The sequence below is a fragment of the Aotus nancymaae genome, unplaced genomic scaffold (assembly GCF_030222135.1).
Source record: "Aotus nancymaae isolate 86718 unplaced genomic scaffold, 86718_ANA_hifiasm-v0.15.2.pri h1tg000092l, whole genome shotgun sequence".
In the NCBI taxonomy this organism is placed as follows: Eukaryota; Metazoa; Chordata; class Mammalia; order Primates; family Aotidae; genus Aotus; species Aotus nancymaae.
In genome coordinates this window covers 9253750-9275300 of record NW_026988507.1, presented here as the reverse complement: position 1 = coordinate 9275300, position 21551 = coordinate 9253750, and the positions used below count along the sequence as shown (strand labels likewise).

The 21551-nt window shown below is 35.3% G+C and overlaps 1 protein-coding gene across 4 annotated transcripts in view; it reads left to right on the top strand.

The window, feature by feature from the left end:
* Positions 1 to 21551, top strand: part of CNTN1 (contactin 1) — a 385274-nt gene that overhangs the window by 156870 nt on the left and 206853 nt on the right. Inside the window, exon 2 of one of the 4 annotated variants that reach the window (XM_064369834.1) lies at positions 5354 to 5486. The exons of the other annotated variants lie outside the window; for them this stretch is intronic. The gene's annotated coding sequence lies outside the window, so the exon portion shown is untranslated. The remainder of the gene's footprint in view (positions 1 to 5353; positions 5487 to 21551) is intronic. 4 annotated transcript variants of the gene reach the window in all.

Here is a 21551-nt window from a genome sequence, read left to right as displayed (position 1 = left end):
CTCTTGTCTTTGGTTTGTATGTACGAGCTTAGAAATAGGTGTGACTCTCTTGTCTCTGGTTTGTATGTACTCTTTTCACTTTGCCGTTTTCCTCTCATTGTCCTGGCATTTTTCCAGTGCACTCAGGATGAAAGCCCTGGTTTAGAGAAAAGTATGTATGTGCACGCTCACATGTGCATACACATGTATTTGCTTTAAATCATATTTTGCAAAGGAGGGGGTACTCTGCATGAAATATGCGGTCAAAAAGAAGTCATCCATATTTTGAGACTCTGCTGGGACATCTATCTTTCAGCCATTCTCAGCCTCTCTGAGGTTAGTCTTGCTAGAGAATTATATCCTCATTTTTGTTAAAACAAAACAAAATTGCATGTGTAAAGTTGTTATACATACGTTATTCTCCCCTTATTGTTACCACCCAGGTCCAGGTCTATTCTGACCATGCACAGTAAATTAATCACTGTGACATGGGTTTTGCAAAAGAAATTTATTTGCACAGGCGTCCAGCAAGAAGGCAGGAGCACAGATCTCAAATCTGCCTCCAGGAAGATAAGGCTTAGGTATATTTATGAGTTAGGGAAGTGGAGTGGTCCAAGGCAGGGGGAAAGGTGATTGGCAGCAGGGAAAAATGAAGTAACAGGTTTATTCTGTTCAAGTATAGTTCAGTGTTGATGGTATTTCATAGGACATATGTACAGAAAATGGTAGCATTAGCATGATTTGAGGGTAAACATCTGGGCCCTCTGTGGTGAAAAGGATATCCCTCTGGTGCTTGTACAGGTCCAACTGAAGGCTAGGTGGTCTCAACTGGCTTGAACTGGACAGGAGCTGACCAAAGTTTTGAAAAACAAATAGACATTACCATGGTGACCCACAGATGTTATCTATAAAGTAGCCAGTGGAGGTTAAGTGTTTCAGCATTCAGCAGGGAGCCCTTTGGCTACCTGGCTTTCAGCTTCATGGGGGGAAAGAAGAAAAAGAATAATAATAATAACAAAAGCAAGTGAACAAAAGCAAGCAGGGCTGTCAGACCTGATCAGATTAACCCCTCAGTTTCCTTATAATTCCTCAGCTATACTTAAGGTTGGTATGAAAGACATTTTCCTTATTATTTTATAGTTAAGGAAATGTTCAGGGACGTTGGCTTTCAGTTTGAGCAGCAATGCTTAGTTTTGACTTTGGCTGGCTCTTTCTGGGACCAGAGCTCTTTCAGGTACCTGGTATGACTGTGGCTTGGCTTTCAAGCTCTTTACCAGGTTTCCTATATATCATTCATTTACCACAAAATGTTTATTAGTATTTTAAGAATTTCATGTGCTGCCTTTATCTTTTAGTGACATATTCTCTCCATTCTAAATGGCACATTTTTTTCCCACTATTAAAATTAATGTCCCAATGACATTTTTTTCAAAATCTGGGAATAAATTGATAAAAAAGATGGTGTCATAGAACTGAGGAAGAACAATGTTTGTGTTCCATCACTATGCCTAGAAAACCTACTACACGTCTGAATTCCCTCTTGTCCTACCTCTGAAAAAAATTTTTGCTTGTGTGTGAAAACTTTATATATCTCAAATACTATTATTTCTGTTCTTACAATTCCCCAAACTGGTGGTAAATCTTCCTTTATTAATTTTCATGATCCTAAATTTATTTTTTGTCACTCAGTTTTTTCGGTAAATAACCCTTATTGCATAGTTTTTTTTTTTTTTATCCTGATAGAATTTGATCTAATATCTACTAGTTTTTCAAATAAGCTTGCTAAATAGTTACTGAGGTTTTATAATAATGGCTGGAATTATTGGAATGTGTTTCCCCCATTGTGTTAACATAAACATTATCCTGTCTTCAAACTTACTTATATTCCATGGCATATTGTCAGTATTTTTCATCCCTGGTAAGAAAAAAAAATGTAAGAAATCGAGTTTTATAATTTTTTGCTGACTTATTCTGTCTTTGCCTGAACTGCTAGAGGTTTTGTCACCAGGGGTGACAGGTCCTGAGCAGAGTGAAATCAAAGTTGAATAAAAATTGAGTGTCTGAACCATTGACCCTAAGAGTGAGAGGAAAAGTGGAAGTGGGAAGCCTTCCAAAAGGTTGGGTTCATAAATAAATGAAATCCAATCAATGGTTCCATTATTAGTGGATTGACTGAAGTATTGAACAGGAAAGCAAGACTTGTTGATTCTTGTTCAATGAACCTAGCCCACATGAGAAAAGTTAGTGAAAGACTCAACTGAGTGCTCAATCCAAGGCACCCTTCATATTTGATCTATGACATCGAAACTGTTTCCAACAAGTGATGATCATGTTTTCTTTGTCTTAGACGGGCTTCATTCATTTGTTCACCATCTATTTATTCAAAACCCACTAGCTATAAGACACTGTGCTAGGCACTGGAGCCCCATGATAAACAAGAGATAACACAATCTTTTTTCCCCCTATAGACGGTAGTCTATTGGGAAACTTGGGCAAGAAAATAGTTAATTACAATGAAGCCTATAGCTTTGATACCAAGAATTAGTCTAGCTCTCTCTCTAGCTCTATCCACTTTCTTTCCCAATCCCTGCTGTCCTTACTTTTTGTTTAAATAGCTCTGATCATATCAAGTTATTTGAATAACTTTGAAAAATGCAGGAAGATATAAAGTCCACTGACAGTTTGCCTCAGTAGTAAAACAATGTCTTTATGTATACCTGTCTCAGAATGAAGCTTCCTGTACCTCCAAGATTATAATAATTTTCCAAATATTTTCTCAGATTTTTTAAACACCTCTTTTCCAGCATCCTGGATCAAAATGATTGATTTTAGAGATTCTTATTAAATATTCTTTGGCTCATTCCTACTATATGCTAGGTACTATGCTATATCTCAAGGATACAATGATAAGTAAATAGGCTAACATGCTATCTATCCTTAGGGAGTTTAAAGTCTAGTGGTAAATATAAATGTTAAATTAAAAATATGCAAATGAATATTTAAGTCAGCTTGTCATACTTGTTAGCAAGGAAATGGCAGGAACATAGAATTTCCTTCTGGGATAAGAATGAGTGGGAGCGAATTTAGATGAATGTGGCAAGACTGACTCTTGGTGGAAGTCTGATTTATTTTGAATCCTGAAGAATAAAGATTTATTCAAGACAGAACATGGGGGAATAATTAGTTATTCCCACATTCTCATATTTAGTTTCATCTCATCTCATATTTCTGGATTTAAAAGTTTGGTCATGGTTTTTTAAAGATGTGAATTACCCTAAGTCTCTAAGTCAAGACTCTGTGTCTCTAAACTTGGATCAGTAATTAGCTGGAAAAATAAGAAAAAAAAAAAAGACTGTCATGCACATGTCTAACCATTTAAAATATGAGGATTTAAGGAGCCAAAGGAAGATCAGCAAGTGAAAGCTTTTCACTTCCGTTAACATTTCTGGTTCTAAATTGGAAGTTATGTGCTATGAAAACACAAGAAAAGGATTTCTAACTCAGAGCTGGATAGCCAAAGAACATTTTCTAAAGCAGCTGATCTTGGAATTGAGACCTGAGTGATGATTAGGAGCTCCTTAGGAGAGCAGATGGCAGAGGAGAAAAAGTGGAGGAAGATAGCTCAGAGGAGTCAGGGAGTCAAGAAAGGAGAGGAACTTGAGAAAGAGCCCACAGGCAAGAGGACTGAAAAGTCCTGTAGTTCAGGACCCAGAGAGTGCTGGAATAGGGGCACAGTGGCAATGTGTCACTGGGAGATGTTAGGAAAGGCAATGAGAGACCATTGGATTATATTAAGAAGACAAGTGACTTGATTGAATTGTTGCCTCTAAGAAAGATCTGGCTGCAGTTGTGAAAACATTTTTGAGTGGGGCATGACCGAAGCAGAAAGAATACTAGGGGATAGTGCAGTAACCTTGAATAGAAATACTAATGACCTAGTCTAGTGGTTACCAAACTTTGTTCCTCAAACATTCCCAAAAGAATTTTGTAGAATTGTATATCATCTTATATACTTATGAATTGACACAAGCATTAATCATAAGTTTAAACAGTTGCAAAACATAATTTTCACCATATCATAAATTTTGCCATTTTAAGATGCCTGTTGTATCATTCTTAATAGTATCCATTAGAGTGTGAATAATACCGACATTCAAGCTCATCATTTTCCAGTTAAAAGTATTTGATGTAACTCTTATACGACTCTAAAAAGTTTTATGTAGTGTTTTCTTTTTAATTTGTATTTCATTCTCATGAATGTCACCCTTTCATTATATATTATATGCTCAAAAGTATTAACTATCCAGTAATGCATTTTAGTTATAAAATGTTTATAATTTAATTTTTAAAATTTCCTTATAATTGTAAAGTTTTAAGTGTTAATTATTTTTCTAGAATGAGTCGTCAATAAAATTTTTATTATTGAACACTTGACTAAATCTATATAACTACATTTCAGATTCAGAAAAAATTACTGCTGACAAAAGAAGTATAACTTTATTGGCAACGTATTGCTTAATATAGCAGATGAGCTTTAAAAATTTTAATCCCTCCACCTTCGGGAGAATGTTACTTATTGCCAAAATTAGACAGGGTTTAGTATTAATTCTGTTTTGAATTTTTATTTTATTTATTTATTTTTATTTTATTTTTTTTTGAGGTGAAGTCTCACTCTGTTACCCAGGCTGGAGTGCAGTGGCATGATCTCGGTTCACTGCTACATTTGCCTCCCAGGGGCAAGCGATTCCCTGCCTCCGTCTCCCAAGTAGCTGAGATTACATGCGCATGCCACCACACCCAGCTAATTTTTGTATTTTTAGTAGAGATGGGGTTTCACCTCGTTGGCCAGGATGGTCTCGATCTCTTGACCTCATGATCCACTAGCCTCAGACTCCCAAAGTGCTGGGATTACAGGTGTGAGCCAACTATAGATGTGTATTAGTAGATAGTGATAAAGAGTTGAATATAACAATTTGTGTCATTCAATTATTGAACTTCTAATTATATGTTAAAAAATTACATGATCTATTATCAAAATTTATCTTTAATAAACTGAATTTCTTTGAATGCAAAGAAATGGAAATTACCTGACTTAGAAAATAATTTATTTGCTAGCCATTGACTTTCTCAATAGCAATACCAGTATTTCTCAACATTTATATCAGTTATCTTTTTGTTTGGTGCTCCCAAAGAGTTTACATGCTCGGTCCATGCACATTAAATTTTGGGTAGGTAAGAAGTATGTCTTTCTTTTGTGAAATAAGAGGAAGGTAACTAGGAAAGAGGGTGTTGGAAAGTAGAGCCTGCACTTGTGTTTGATGATAGAACAGAAGATAAATGTATCTTCAGTTAATTATGTAAAATCTCTTTCCAGGTACAACTTGGAAGGATTTTTATGCCCTCAAGAATATATATACACCAGTTTAAAGGCCACTCCAATAGATTTAGGCAGTGACAATGACAGCAGAGAAAAGTTGAAAGACATTGGAAAGAAAGAGAAATATAAGGTAAAATACTCAATAAATTTCTGTATTCTATTAGAATCGTAGCATGTATAAAAGTTCTAGAAGCTGTCAAGAGTGGACTACATTTTAAATATTCCCCTAGAGAGTAGAAAATAGCTGAGTAGGGAAACAGAATGAGTTGCCTGGTACCTGGAGATAATAGGTTTATAGGGCTGACCTGTAAAGCTGTACAATTTTCTCTGCAACTTAAAGCAACTATACGATCTATAACACATTGTTCATTATATTATTTGAAACTATATACATACATATTAATAAGAGTTTAGATGTCAACATACAATATGCAGTGGGGCACATAACTTTCTCATAATCATTTAAGTGGGGTTGTAGGTCAAAACTTTGAAGACCACTGAAATAAAGTACTGAGAACTAGAAGCAGAGGTTTAGAGAGAATGATGTTTATCTAGACGCTGGGGAATGTGTGATGCTAAATGATGGTGCTAGTAGTCTTAGAGTCAATTTTAATAATAAATCTACATAATTTATCCAAAGAATTGTATGACTATGAGTATTCCAAAGGTGTTCACCAAATGAGCCATTCTAAGAATTTGGTAGGGCTGTTGAAAATAGCACAGGCAATATGGGAAAAGAATTTGATAAATTCATCTTTATTACTACATTCTAGCTTGCAGAGGTTTGTTCACAGTGGAGATACCCTATGAACTTTGGAGAAAGTTGACAGTGAAAGAAGCCTGGGGTTAGAAAGGTTTATATCTTTAAATCATTCACAAGAAATGAATGACCTGAAAGCAGGTGGGTTCTCAGAAAATAGAAATACGGTGCTTCCTGTGGAAAAGGTCGTCAGAACCTTGATGCCTTGAAGCAAAATAGTATTAAATTGATGAATTAAATTTTTCTAAATGTGTAAGGTTTTGCACATTCATACAAAAGAAAATCTCAAAAAAAAAAAATAAATCATTGTTACCTTTCAGGTACAAAAATCTGAGATTTACATACACAGCCCTTCTTATTTCCAGAGATAGCCCAGGCCTAAAACAGGATTTGACCAGCTTCCTTGACTCTCTTTGAATCTGCAAGTTTCTTTGTGGCTTGTTTTTCTTGTCTCTGGTAGTGGTGGTGGTGGGATATTACTTTTTAATTCTATGTACATACTGCCATAAACTTAGCAATTGTTAAAACATACTTTGTTATCTCAATTTCTTTGGGTTAGGTACATAGGCACAGCTTAGCTGGATCCTCCGTTCAGAATCTCACAAGATGGAAGGCAAGTTTATCTGGGCTGTGTTCCTTTCTGGAGCTTGATGTTCTTTTCCAGTTGTTAGCAGAATTCAGTGCCTTGTAGTTGTAGCACTAAGGTCCTAATTTCTTGCTGAGAGGCCACTCCCTTACTTGCCCTTCTCACTGCACCCCTCACTGGGCCTCTCCCAATGAAGCAGCTCATTTCTTCAAGGCCAGCAAGAGACCCTTTCTCTTCTGGAAGGGCCCAAGCCTCTTTAAAGGACTTTCATTTGATTGAGACAGGCCCATTCAGAATAATTTCTCTTTCAGTTAACTCAGAATCAACTTATTTGAGATCTTAATTAAGATTAACAAATATTATGAAACAAAGCTCAGCATCACAGATTAGAGAAATGCAAATCAAAACCACAATGAGATACCATTTCATGCTAGTCAGAAGGGCAGTTATTAAAAAGTCAAGAAACAGCAGATGCTGGAGAGTCTGTAGAGAAATAGGAATGCTTTTATACTGTTGGTGGGAATGTAAATTAATTCAACCATTGTGGAAGATGGTGTGGTGATTCCTCAAACATCTAGAATGAGAAATACCATTTGACCCAGCAATCTCATTATTGTGTATATACCCAAAGAAATGTAAATTATTTTATTACAAAGATACATGCACATGTATGTTCACTGCAGCAGTATTCACAATAGCAAAGACATGGAATAAACCCAAATCCCCATCAATGATAGACTGGATAAAGAAAGTGTGCACCCATGAAAAGGAACAAGATCATGTTCTTTGCGGGGATATGAATGAAGCTGGAAGCCATTGTCTTCAGCAAACTAATGCAGAAACAGAAAACCAAACACTGCATGTTCTCACTTATAAGTGAGAGCTGAACAATGAGAACACTTGGACACAGGGAGGGGAACAACACATACTCAGGCCTGTTGGGGGGTGGAGTTGGGGGAGGGAGAGCATCAGGAAAACTAGCTAATGCATGTTGGGCTTAATACCTAGGTGATGGGTTGGTAGGTGCAGCAAACCACCATGGCACATGTTTACCTGTGTAACAAACCTGCACGTCCTACCATATGTACCCAAGAACTTAAAATAAAAATAAAGATATAAAGAGAAGATGGTGAAAGGGAATATGGAGAATAGACCCATAAGTAGGTACAATAAATGAATAATAGATTAATAGTTCCAGAAGGCGAGAACAGAATTGAGAGAGGAGGAGAGCTGTAAACTATGGACTTCAGTTAATAAATATCAATATTGGCTCAACAATTGTAACAAAAGTCACACACTAAGATGTAGGATGCATTAGATAATGGGAGAAACTGTGTGGGCAGACGAAGGGGTTATATGGGAACCTATCTGATCCTTTTCTCCCAATTTTTCTGTAAACCTAAAACTGCTCCAAAAAAAGTTATTAAAATAAATAAATAAATTGTGCAATGGAAAAAACAAAACAACAAAAAAAGATTTTCAATATTTTTTTCACTTTGCCACACAGTATTTGTTCACTTTTGTGTAACCTAATACAAAGAGTAATATCCCATCACAATGACAGCTTCCACCCACATTCAGGGGAAGAATAAACAGGAATATTATGCGAGGGGTCAGGGCAAAATTTTTGAGATCATCTTACAATTCTCTTTACCACAGGAGTGAAAGATACAGAAGTATAGTGATATTTGATGATCTATATTCTGTCACTTTATTATAAAATTACCTGATTCAAGTTTTAGTAAATTTTTACCAATGCTAATGTTTTCAATTTGGGTTGCTTAAATAATTCATCTTTCACAACTTTTCTACTTTCAGCACTTAAAAGTGAAGACTGCTTTTTATAGCCAATGTCAGTGAAAAATCCATTAATAGAATGATTAGTTTAATCATATTTTTCCAAAACTTTTCCAAGTATTCTGTTTTCCTTGAAATAGAACATCCATTATCTTATATACATTTGAAGTCTTAACCTGTTACAAACCCTGTAAGACTTTACATTTTTTTCTAATTCTTTACATTATATTGACCAGAAATTGGATTTTTAAACCCATTAGGCTCAATTCAATTCAACAGACAAAAATTCATCTTTATAAACATATATTACATACTGTATTAGCTAGTCAGTTTGCCAGGATATAAAACAGAAACAGATTATTATGTCCTCAAATAGTTTGTGAAAAATTTCCTGATGATAAATTAGAATAATTTTTAATATTTTGTCTGGATCTCTTCTAGGTCTCACGCAATATGTGTGATGTCTTCTCTAATAACACTTATCCAATTTTGATTCTCTGCACACCAACTGGGTGTTCACAATTCAATTCAATTCAATTCTGCCTCATTTATTGGCGTTAATGCAGACCCCACAGGTTAATGGCTCAGTCTTACAAGATTGCCCCCTACTTCAGATGCCAGTTGCAAGCCTCAAGCTTCCTGTATTTCTGGTCAACCAGCTACAAATTTTAGCCTCCCATGACATCTTACATAGGTTTAATAAATTGCTGAAATGTCTCATAGAACTCAAGAGAATGCTACTTACTATTATCAGTTTATTATGATGGATGCAACTCAAAAGCAGCCAAAGGGACGAGGTATGTAGGGCAAGGGGCAGGAGCTTCCATACCTTCTCTAGGCATGCCATTCTGCCAGTACCTGTTTTTCCAAAGTAACAGCACCATTTTACATTTCTACCAGCAGTGAATAAAAGTTCCAGTTTTTCTACATCCTCACCAAAATTTGTTCTTGCCTGTCTTTTTTTATTAAAGCCATCGTAGTGGGTGTGAAGTAATGGTTTATTGTGGCTTTGATTTGCATTTTCATAATGAGTAGTGATAGTAATGATTTGGATGTCTTTTCATGTGATTATTTTTCATTTGTGTGTCTTCGTTGGAGAAACACCTCTTCAAATCCTTTGTCTATTTATCTAAACTGAGCTTTTTGTCTTTTTAAGTATTGAGTTATAAGAGTTCTTTTTAAATTCTGGATATGAGTCACTTATTAGATATATGTCTTGCAAACATTTTGTGCTATTCTGTGAGTAGTCTCTTCAGTTTCTTGATGATATACTTCGATGCCAAAAAGTTTTCAACCTTAATGAAGTCTAATTCTATTTTTGCTTTTGTTGCTGATGCTTTTTGTATCCTATGTAAGAAATTTTGGCCTAACTCATGGTCAAAGATTTACTTCTATGCATTCTTCTAAGAAACATATTTTTAGCTCTTACATATTTAGATTTATGACTCATTCTGAGTCATTTTGTTGTATGGTGTGAAGTGAGGGTCCAAACTTACTTTTTTTTGTATTTGAATATTTAGTTGCTTCAGTACCATATACTCATTGAACTGTCTTCACTTTCTTTTCAAAATCTATTGACCACTACTAGGGTAAAGGCTTATTTCCTTACTATGAATTCTGTCTTACTGATCTATATGTCTATTATTACCAGTACCACACTGTCTTGATTATTGTTACTTTGTAGTGAATAAGAAATTTAGGACTGTGAATTCTCCACTTTGTGCTTCTTTTCAGTACTCTTTTGGATATCCTGGGTCCCTTGGATTTTCATATTAATTTTAAGATTGAATTGTCAAAATTTGCAAAAAAAGTCAGGTGATATTTTAAAAGGGATTACATTCAATCTGTAGAATACTCTGGGGAATATTGACATGTAAAAGATATTAAGTCTTCTGATCTATGAACATAAGATGATTTTCGATTAATTTAGGTCTTTTGTTTCTTAAACCATGTTTTGTAGTTTTCAATATAAATTTCTTACACTTCTTTCATCAAATTCATTCCTAAGTATGCTATTCTTCTTGGTGCTATTGTAAATTAATTTTTAAATTGTATTTTCAGATTGTTCATTGAAAGTATATAAAAATATGATTATTTTTCCATATTTATCTTGTATCTTATAATCTTCCTGAAGTCAGTCATTAGCCTTCATCTTTTTTTAGTGGATTCCTTAGAAATTTCTAAATATGAGATTATGTCATCTGCAAATAAAAATAGTTTTACTTCTTTTTCCTAATGTGGGTTTCTTTTATTTCTTTTCCTTATCTATTTGCTCTGTCTAGAACTTTAAGTAAAATGTTTAATAGGAGTAGTGAAAGAGACATCTTTGTCTCGTTCCTGCTCATATGGGAAAGGTATTCAGTAATTTATATTCAACATAATGTTAGCAGTGGATTAGGTACTGATGCTTTTTATCAAATTTTGAAAGTTTCCTTCTATTCCTAGTTTAGTGAGCATTTTTACCATAAAAAGTGTTGGAATTTGTCAAGTGCTTTTTCTACATCTATTGGGGGTGATCATGTGGTTTTTGTTCTTTATTCTATTAATATGATGTATTGCATCAACTGATTTTTGGATTTTAAACTAATCTTACATTACTGGGAAAAAATCTCACTTGGCTATGATGTATAATCCTAACCCATCTAGCCAGATACAGATAAGGTTTGCTAATATTTTGTTGATAATTTTTATATTTATGGATCTCGCTCACCTGTTTCTTTTCTTATATATTTGGAATTGATAACTGGATATCTTAAATAATAACATCATAGTAACTCTGGATGCTGATTCCTCCACCTAGGTATTGTTACTGTTGTTTAGTTTTTGGTCATTCGTGTATTTGTTTCATGATTCAGCTGAAATAACTTTGTGAAGCCTATTTCTGTGCAGGATATTTTTAAGGGCCAGGCCTAAAAGTTACATACATCACTTTGCCCCAATCCCAAATGCCAGAATTTGAACATATGGTTTACGCTTAACTGCAAGAGAGGCTGGGAAACGCAGAGAAGCACAGTGTTACTTGGTGAGCACCAGAAGTCTCTGCCATCGTTCAAACTTCTAGTTATCAAATATCTCTTTTACACATTCAATGTCTCCTGGTTGCCAAGGAGTTCAATCGTAAATCACTGAATTCTAAGTTGAAGAACTCTCAAGTCAGGAAATGCATCCACTTGGTCTAGTGGCAAATAAACTAAAAAGACAAGGCCTTTCCACACCCCATCTGCATCCACACATGCACCTGACCTAAATTGGTGGGGCAGGGGAAAGAAAAATATATCTACCATTGATTAAATGTAAGATTAGATGACCTACAAAGATCACTTATCTTTCTGTGAGACATTGGTCAAAGGACACAAAATGTCAATTAAATAATAAGAGGAGTAATTTCAACACCATGGGACTATAGTTAATAACAATGTATTGTATTGGAAAATCTCTAAGAGAGTCAATATTAAGTGTTTTCACTACAAAAAAAAAGATAACTATGTGAGGCAATGCATATCTTAATTAGCTCAATTGAACCATTCCACAGTATATACATATTTTAAAATCTGTTGTATATGGCAAGTATATATATCTTTTATTTGTCAATTTAAAAAGTAATTTATCTACAGAAATACTGGAATCTTTTAGGCTAGATAATTTGTGAAGTTTTTCCACTCTGGCAGTGAGGGAAGTCTCCTAAGACTCCTGCTCTGCTCTCTTGGAAAATATTTTGTGTTTGTTTTGTGACGAGGGCCATGCCCTCATCTACCAGCCTCACTGAATACACCTTTTGGGATCGTGTCCTTTTTGTGATCTATACAGTTTCATAGTTCAAGAAAGTCAGGTTTAGGTTTCCAACAGTCAGAAACTATTTTGGTGTGAGCTCTTGAGTCTTCAGAACAAAAGCCTCTCAATTTTAGTAAGTACTTAATGTCTGCTTTGATTTGTCTATGTTCTCATAAAATATCTCAACATCTCACGCCTGTAATCCCAGCACTTTGGGAGGCCAAGGCGGGTGGATCACGAGGTCAAGAGATCGAGACCATCCTGGTCAACATGGTGAAACCCCGTCTCTACTTAAAAATACAAAAAATTAGCTGGGCATGGTGGCGCGTGCCTTTAATCCCAGATACTCAGGAGGCTGAGGCAGGAGAATTGTCTGAACCCAGGAGGCAGAGGTTGCGGTGAGCCGAGATTGCGCCATTGCACACCAGCCTGGGTAACAAGAGCGAAACTCCGTCTCAAAAAAAAAAAAAAAAAAAAATCTCAACATCTTTTCAAGGCATGGTTCATTTATTTCCTTAACCACAGCACCCCTTTTATGCTGTTATCAACTCCATGGAAGCTATACTTAGGGTATCTAGAAGAACTGGAGAAGGCCACATCCTCAGTTGAACTTTTATCTATTTATTTTATTTAACCGAGAAGTTTTTTTCAGGGTATCTGTCGCTGAAAACCTTTCTCTTCACTTTTCTTGTTATCTAGAAGCATTTGTCTTTTTTGTCCCCGTGAAACCATGCCTTTCTGGACTTACTCTATTCTTTTTAATTCTTTTTGCAAATTGGCCAGCTCTTTCCTGAGCTCCTCTGTTTTGGGTAACACAGTCATGTGCTGAATAATGATTTCTCAGTTAACAGTGGACTGCATATAGCGGTATACTCTCAAAGATTATAATGGAGCTGAAAAATTCCTTTTGCCTAGTGACATGTAGTTGTCATAATGTCATTATGCAATTACTTAATTTTTAAATAAATTTAGTGTGACCTACTTGTACAGTATTTATAAAGTCTGCAGTGGCATAGAGTAATGTCCTAGGCCTTCCCTTTTACTCACTACTCACTCACTGACTCACCCAGAGCAACTCCAATCCTACAAGCTCCATTCATGGTATACGTCCTTTACAGGTGTAACATTTATACCTTATTTTACTGTATCTTTCCTCTATTTAGACATGTTTAGATATTAAAATAGCATTGCATTACACTTGCCTACAATATTTAGTACAGTAACATCTTATATAGGTTTTTAGCCTCTGAGCAGTAGGATATATCTATAGCCTTGGTGTATAACAAGCTATGTCATATAGGTTCATGTCAATATACTCTATAATGTTCTCATAACAGTGAAATAACCTGAAGATACATTTCTCAAAACATATCCCCATCATTACATATGCATGACTGTACTTAGTGAAACATAACCAATAATAATAAACAGTCACTAAAAGACCTTTAAAACTCTTCCCCTGGAGATGCTAACTCAGTAAGCATGTGATCTGCTTCTTAGGATCCACAAGAGGCACCTTTATTATAATTCTGTCACTGCTTAACATGAATCAAGATCTTTCCAGGGTCCAATGTTGGCTTCCCCTCTGCCGACAATTGGACACTGGGTTCTCATCTCACATTTTTAGGATTTGTTTTGATTTTCCAACATCGCCCCCTCCAAGGTACAAATTTCTATATTAGATATGCTAAGTTATTCTTTAGTTGTAGTAATAATCCAAATATATGCTTCAATCTAAAAGGTTTATTTCTTGTTCATATCACATCTGTGTCTCTGTCATTTGAATGTGTGGCTTGCTTTGTTTTAGAAGAGGGCTGGAGAATTTTTTAAGGGCCAGGCCTGAAAAAAGCCTCATGCTATTTTTGTTAACATTCCATTGGTTAGACTCAGTCATACACTTTCACTTTATGGATGTAGAAGGTAGAGCAAAAGGATACTGCCTGCAGTCTCTGCCAATTACTACAACAATGTATCATCTTCAAATCAATATAAACCTGCTATTTCACTAAAGCCTTCTTTTGTATCCTTGCACTGTCAAATAATGCTGGCTTTCTAATCCATTCATTAATGAATGCTTTAATCCAATAAATATTTATGCAGCACATATGCTTAGAACTGTGGATGCACTTAAGAAAACAAAGATAAGACTTATTGAAGATAAACATATAAATAATTGGAAGGAAATGTAATATGTATATTTTTATCCAAAATGGTACAGAAATACAAGAAGAGACGGAGTTTAACTCTGCCTTGGGCAGTCAGAGAAGTTTAGGTTTTAATTCCCAGAGTCAAAGGAAGTAACACATGACTCTGATCTTGAAATAAATATTTGTTAGATAGAGAAGAAATAATGGACTTCCAAACTAAAAATAACTATGGCATCGTCAGATTTAAAAGCAATGAATAAAGTTAAAATTTAGTTACTCTTGAAATGGGCCAAGTTCTTGACTGTACAGTTAGAAATTTCGCACACGTAACGGCCACCCCATATATCTAATTATAATTAAGTGAATGTCCCAGTCATCTTGATCATAGCATATATAAATATATTATGTAACCAACAATATGGAATGAACTATGTGTATTTTAAAAGGACCAGTAGTTAGCAAAGACCCAGTATTTAAAGTTAGCATATACAGAATTTAATTTCTTCTAATTTATCTATTTTTCTCTTTACTTTGTTAAATGTTTGCTAATGTAAAATGGAGCAACGCTGGTTCCTTTAGTAAAGGGAGAGAAGATTAAAGGTGGGCTTTCTGGATTTATTATTATTATTGTTGTTACTATTTTGTCAATGTCTTTGGTGGTAATTTATGTTTGTGTTAGTGTGGTTAGAAACACCACTGGATTACAGCTTAGCTTTGAACACTACTTTTGGGCCCTGTTGTAACTTCTGGTTTTGGCTTTACTACTGGAAAAATTATTTGCTTTGAGAAGTTAAAAATGTTATTAAGTCACAACTTACTAAGATCTTTTAGATTTTAGTATTTCTTGAGAAAATAACTTCTATTTCCTTAGTTTATTTTTATTTCTAATGTAATTCCTTTCTCTATGGGCTTAAGATCTTCACTACCATAAATAATAATAAAAAATATCCTGATGGAAGGTTTTTATTTATTAGAACTAGGAGGCCATTTAAATGCTAATTTTACTCTATATAGCAAGAATTAAGATTTTAATTTGGATGGAAATTTGTAATTTGTAGGTAAAATTTCAAAACAAAGCTTCTAATCCAGTCTGCTAAACAGGATTACAGAGGACAGCTATTTCTATTATTCTTACCATTCGAAAGAACTTTAAATGGTATCTACTACAACTTCTTCTCAAAGTAGTCTTTTACCTAAAGTCCCAACCGCAAGAATACTTAGTGAAGTAAATGTTTTTTAAATCCTGTTATTATGAGGCCACAGTCTTTAACAATGTTTCTGGCTGGCTGAACTATGAAAAGCTAAGTTGGAAAATTATATTTCATTTGTGTCAGGTGTGTAAGTTATTTATGGAGGATTTAAGATTTTTTAAAAAAACCTATGTCCCTCTTAAGTGTGACAGACCATCCATCCCTAAATCTTTTCAAATAATTCAACTATTTCAAGGTTTCCTATGGTTTACATCATTTAGATAAGTTAGTACTCCTTGAGATATTTCCACATATGAGTAAATTAAAAGAAAGTATGTGGAACATTTATAACCACATACAATACAACTAAGATTTCTTTCTTTTTTTTTTTTTTTGAGACGGAGTTTCGCTCTTGATACCCAGGCTGGAGTGCAATGGCGCGATCTCGGCTCACCGCAACCTCCGCCTCCTGGGTTCAGGCAATTCTCCTGCCTCAGCCTCCTGAGTAGCTGGGATTACAGGCACGCGCCACCGTGCCCAGCTAATTTTTTTTTTGTATTAGTAGAGACGGGGTTTCACCATGTTGACCAGGATGGTCTCCATCTCTTGACCTCATGATCCACCCGCCTCGGCCTCCCAAAGTGCTGGGATTACAGGCTTGAGCCACCGCACCCGGCCAGATTTATTTCTTAAAATGAGAAAGGATACATCAGTATTAGAAAAAAATCTATTATTTTAATTCATCAAATTAATAGGCCAGAAAATGTACAAGTAGTCAAAAGTTGACCTTAATTCTACAAAAAGCATTGGTAATTTAAACCCAATTTCTAAAATATATTAGGTGTATTTTAGAAAGAATGTGAATCTTGTATAAGTAAAAACTGGAGAATCAGAGATTGTGTAACTAACAATATGGAATAGGCAATTAAGCTTTTTAAATCAATCAAGTTCAGAAATTGTCAATAAAATTATATTTACATATTTTCATTAGTGAGAATTTAGATTTTTCTGCTTGTAATATTTGTAACATGCTATGAGATTAATTTTTTTGTTTGTTATGTACTACATCCCATCATAATATTCTCTAAAAAATACCTACTTTTTCATTCCTTTGCTGTAAGTATTAAGTAAGTTAATCATGTAAAACACTTGGATCAGAGTAAGTATATATTATTATCAGTAGGTACTCAAAATATAGTTATTGAGCAAGTCAATCATAAAGTAATTTTGCTGAATTAAATTATATTGTTAGCTGGTTTTAGTTGGTCTTACTAATTTTTTCTAGAAGTAGCTTTGCTAGGTACTGTGTTATGTTCCCATATGAATATAGCTGTAACTGCCCTGGTTTATAAGCCATGAAAAGCATGGAAATGAGACAGTAATTTACCTAATAGAGTTTTGGTTTTAGATTATTGTTCATCCCAATATCTACAGAGATGTTCTAATTTCACATTTATTGGGCCATTGCTCCTCGTTGAGTAATTTTCTCTGGAAAATCCCTGCTTGAAGCTTAAGATATTAAATGAAAATAGTAGCAATGGAAGTCATCATGGTCTATTATCACAAGAACATAGGCAAGTTTATTACACTGGTCACTATCCCCACAAAGTTCTGAAGAATAGAACATAAAGTCATTATATTTTGACTAGAAGTGAGTACACAGGGAAGAGAAAACATGTCATAAAACTCTTCAGCAGTCTGAAGAAAAGTTGAAGGCTTGCCACATGATAAATGTTTGGTCCTATTCATTTAGCTCATAGTAAAGATGGGTATTCAGATTGATTCTTGAATCAATTGGAATGGTCCCTGTATCCTTGTGGGCCGCATATTATAGTCTGGGAACCACTGTACAACTGGACAATACCTTGGGAGATGGGAGCAGAGATTCAAGTTGAGTCAGTACTTACATGGTTCAACCTGAATCTGAACCCAGAATGCCAGAGGAACAGTCGCTATAATAATTTCTATGAAGTCCACGATAGGGCAGTATAAGGATGCTGAAAACTGACACTGCAGTAGCATTTCTCTACTCTTCACTTCCACACACCTAACTCCCCTGCACTCTGTGTTGGCCTCCTGGAACTACTTTCACCTCCTTAAAAAGTGCCCCGTTTGCTCCTCTTGATGCTTCTGCACATGCTCCCTCTGGGTGATATGCTCCCCGCGATCCTGTGGCTGAGTGTCCTGCATCACAGCCTTAACACCTGTCCTTGACATTCTCATGGTCCTTGTCTCTACATGCAGTTAATTATAAATTCTGTGTGGATTGAGACCAACTGTGTTTTCTCTTCCCAGCAGCTGTAACCTCACATGCCCCTAGTTACTGGTACTGTGCTAGAAAACAATAATAGATGCTTTAAAAAGAGTTGTAATATGAATAAAACCTCACCCACTTCTCAGTTTTGCTTCAGTTATGGACCTTGAAGTTAGTTATTTGCTATTTAGAGATTTTGATACTACACTGTCTTTATTCATTTTAGACTTTTTCCAGAAAAATTCAAGTCAATATTTCTGTGAAAATTGAAAAACAACTTTCTGATTAAATTTCAATGAATTTTGAATAAAATGCTACACTGACGATGAATGTTTTAATAGTTTATAAAACACAAAATAATACAATAGGTTATATTCTTTAAGATTTGGTCTAAGGAGACAAAAATATGCATTAAATATTGAACAAAATAAGGATGACAGGATATTAAATCCATCACTTCATTCCTTTTTTTTTTTTTTTTTTTTTTTGAGACAGGGTCTTTCTCTGTCACCCAGCTTGGAGTGCAGAGGAGCTATCACAGCTCACTGCAGACTTGCCCTGCCTGGAATCAAGTGATCCTCCCAACTCAGCCAGCAGAGTAGCTTGGACTACAGACACATGCCACAATGCTTAGCTAACTTTTGTATTTTTTGTAGAGACAGGTGTCTCTGTTGCCCAGGCTGGTCTCAAACGCTTGTTCTCAAGCAATCTACCCACTTCAGCCTCCCAAAATGCTGGGATTACACCTGTGAGCCACCATGTCCAGGCTTCATTCCTTTTTTATAGACATATATTATCATAGTCAATTCATCAGAATAAACTATAGTTCATAGAAAAATATTTTGCATATAGTATCTTGATAAACAAGACAACTTTAAACTGCATGGGCCCACTTCTATGTGTATTTTTAAAAATAAATATATTGGAAAATGATGCTAGATCTATTGCAAAATCTATAGTGTTTTTTTCTTCATGTCATGTTACTTTCATGGTTTGCAAACTAAATACAAATGAACTCTTACAACTGCTAATTATTTTATCTGTTAGTGAAGATATTGGGATGGAAAAGAAATTATTTTGCATTTGAAATATCAATAATATAACTCTGATGACAATGATTCTCATTTAAAATGTATATTGATATGGTTTGGCTATGTCCCCACCAAATCTCATTTTGAATTGTAACTTCCACAATTCCCATATGTTGTGGGAGGAACCTGGTGGGAGGCGATCAAATCATGGGGGCGGGTCTTTCCTGTGCTGTTTTCGTGATAGTGAGTGAGTCTCACAAGATCTAATGGTTTTAAAAGTGGGAGTTTCCCTGCACAAGCCCTGTTATCTTGTCTGCTGCCATGTGAGATGTGCCTTTCACCTTCTGCCAGGATTGTGAGGCCTCTCAGCCATGTGGGACTACAAGTCCAATAAAACGTTTTATTTTCTAAATTGCCCAGTCTCAGGTATGTCTTGATCAGCAGCATGAAAACGGACTAATACATACATGTTCCATTAGAATTATTCAAGGAATAAAGCAGAAAATTAACATAAAATGACTGAGTTACTGGAAGATGGGACTACTCATGGCAGAATCTGTTTATTATAACAAAAGACATTATACTTTTTCTAAATTGCCATTTCATTTAAGATCTCTTTTTCAAGTCTTGGAGCAAAAATAAGATAATTTATATGTATAGTTTAATTTGCAGCCTAGGGAGACTTGGAATATAACTCTAGCCATAATGTTTATTTCAATTTCCATTTTTTGGCATAAAGCACTCAATCAGACAGATCATACATTTTCATTTCCAAACTTGACATTTCTGGCAGTTCTGGGCATCACTTTTTGGAGGGAGAATCAATAAAGCAAATTTTAATCAGCATTTATTGAGTACCTGCTAAGATAGATGCTATGGTAGGGAAAGGTGTGGGTGAAGGAATAATAGAGATTTATGAGATATTGTTGCGATCTAAAGAAGTTTTTATGCAGAATATACACACATACATACACACACACATTCCAACCCAAACACATTGTCACACACAAATGAATAAAAAGCTTATTATCACCGAGCTTGGCCAGTTCATAAAGGGTTGGTCTGAGTGGAAAGACTAATGAGAACTACGACATCCTTGGTTTACAGATACGTCCATCTTGTGCTATACAGAACTATCAAACAAGTACCTAAGAATAAAAGTGGATGAATAGATGCAGTTCCTCCTTGAAGCATACCTGAATTTTGTGCTCTGTCCATCTGGAGGAGAGAATCAAGTGAGGATTCTGCTAGGCCAGATAAACATAAACCAGTGTCTCACAACTTTTTTATGCCCTTGAATAATCCTAACTCATATATCTCTCTGCTACCATAAAAGACAACTCTTTGTTGAGAGTCAGTTATGTAACTAGTGAGAAATCCCTAAGTAGTGACTCAGATCTGTTACAGAGAGGAAATAAAAGAGAAGCTAGAGGATGATAAACACAGGGTATGGTGTTCTGTGTTATGTTCAGGAAGCAGGCTGGAGCTGAGATAGATTGAATACTGTGGGGCTTATATAATGCATAATTGCAATAAGCATTCATTGTATGACTCTAGGGAGAGGAGAAGTATGTATTACCCTTTAAAAGGTCACTCTAAATAATTTTATACAGAGTAGACTATAGGGAGGTCCGTTGTGAGGCCTGGAGTAGAGTAGTAGTAGGGATATGGGGCAAAATGGTTGGATTTGGAATATTCTGAAGCTAGACTCTAAACATCTTGCTAATAGATTGGATACCAATGGAGAGAAGAAGGATAATCAAAAATAATCTCTGTTTTGTGCTTGATCAACAGCGAATGTTAGTTTCATTCTCTGAAATGATCCCCAGTGAGGGACAGGAAGAGGTAAAATGTTTTGTATAAAATTTTAAGGTTGTATTTTGCGTTTTACATTTTCAAAATAGAATAGGATTAGTTTGGCCCAAAATGATCGTGTTCAGTGGAGTGAGTCAGACCAATTGCAAAATTCTAAAATAATTTGAATTCTCATCTGTTATTTTTCTTTTGGCTGGAGGTTATTGTTGGTGGTGGTGGTTTGACATAAAAATTACTGACTTTTTTGGTAACTATGAGAAGGAAAAAGTTGATATACAAAAAATCTGGTTTATTGAGTGATTTCTATAAATGAAAGATATTTTCATTTTTCTAAAATGTGAATTTATATTTGTTCTTTGTCCGCCACTAAATGAGACTGGATACTTTTTTAATATATAAAGCTATTTATAGCTTTATATATTTATTTATTTTTAGATGGAGTCTCGCTGTGTCACCCAGGCTGAATGCAGTGGCATGATCTTGGCTCACTGCAACTTCCGCCTCTGGGCTCAAGCGATTCTCCTGCCTCAGCCTCTGGAATAGTCATGACTACAGGCATGCACCACCACACCTGGCCACTTTTTTTGTTTTTTGTAGAGATGGGGTTTCACCATGCTGGCCAGGCTGGCCTTGAACATCCAACCTTAAGTGATCCTCCTGCATCGACCTTCTGAATTGCCGGGACCACAGGCATGAGCCACCATGCTCACCCATATATAGCTTTATATGTATGTTATACTTGAGCTTTATATATACCTTGAGCTCACACTATATACTAAAATTGATATAAATCTAAATGCTACAGTGAAAAATATAAAACACTTTGGAAAAAACTTCTGGTTAG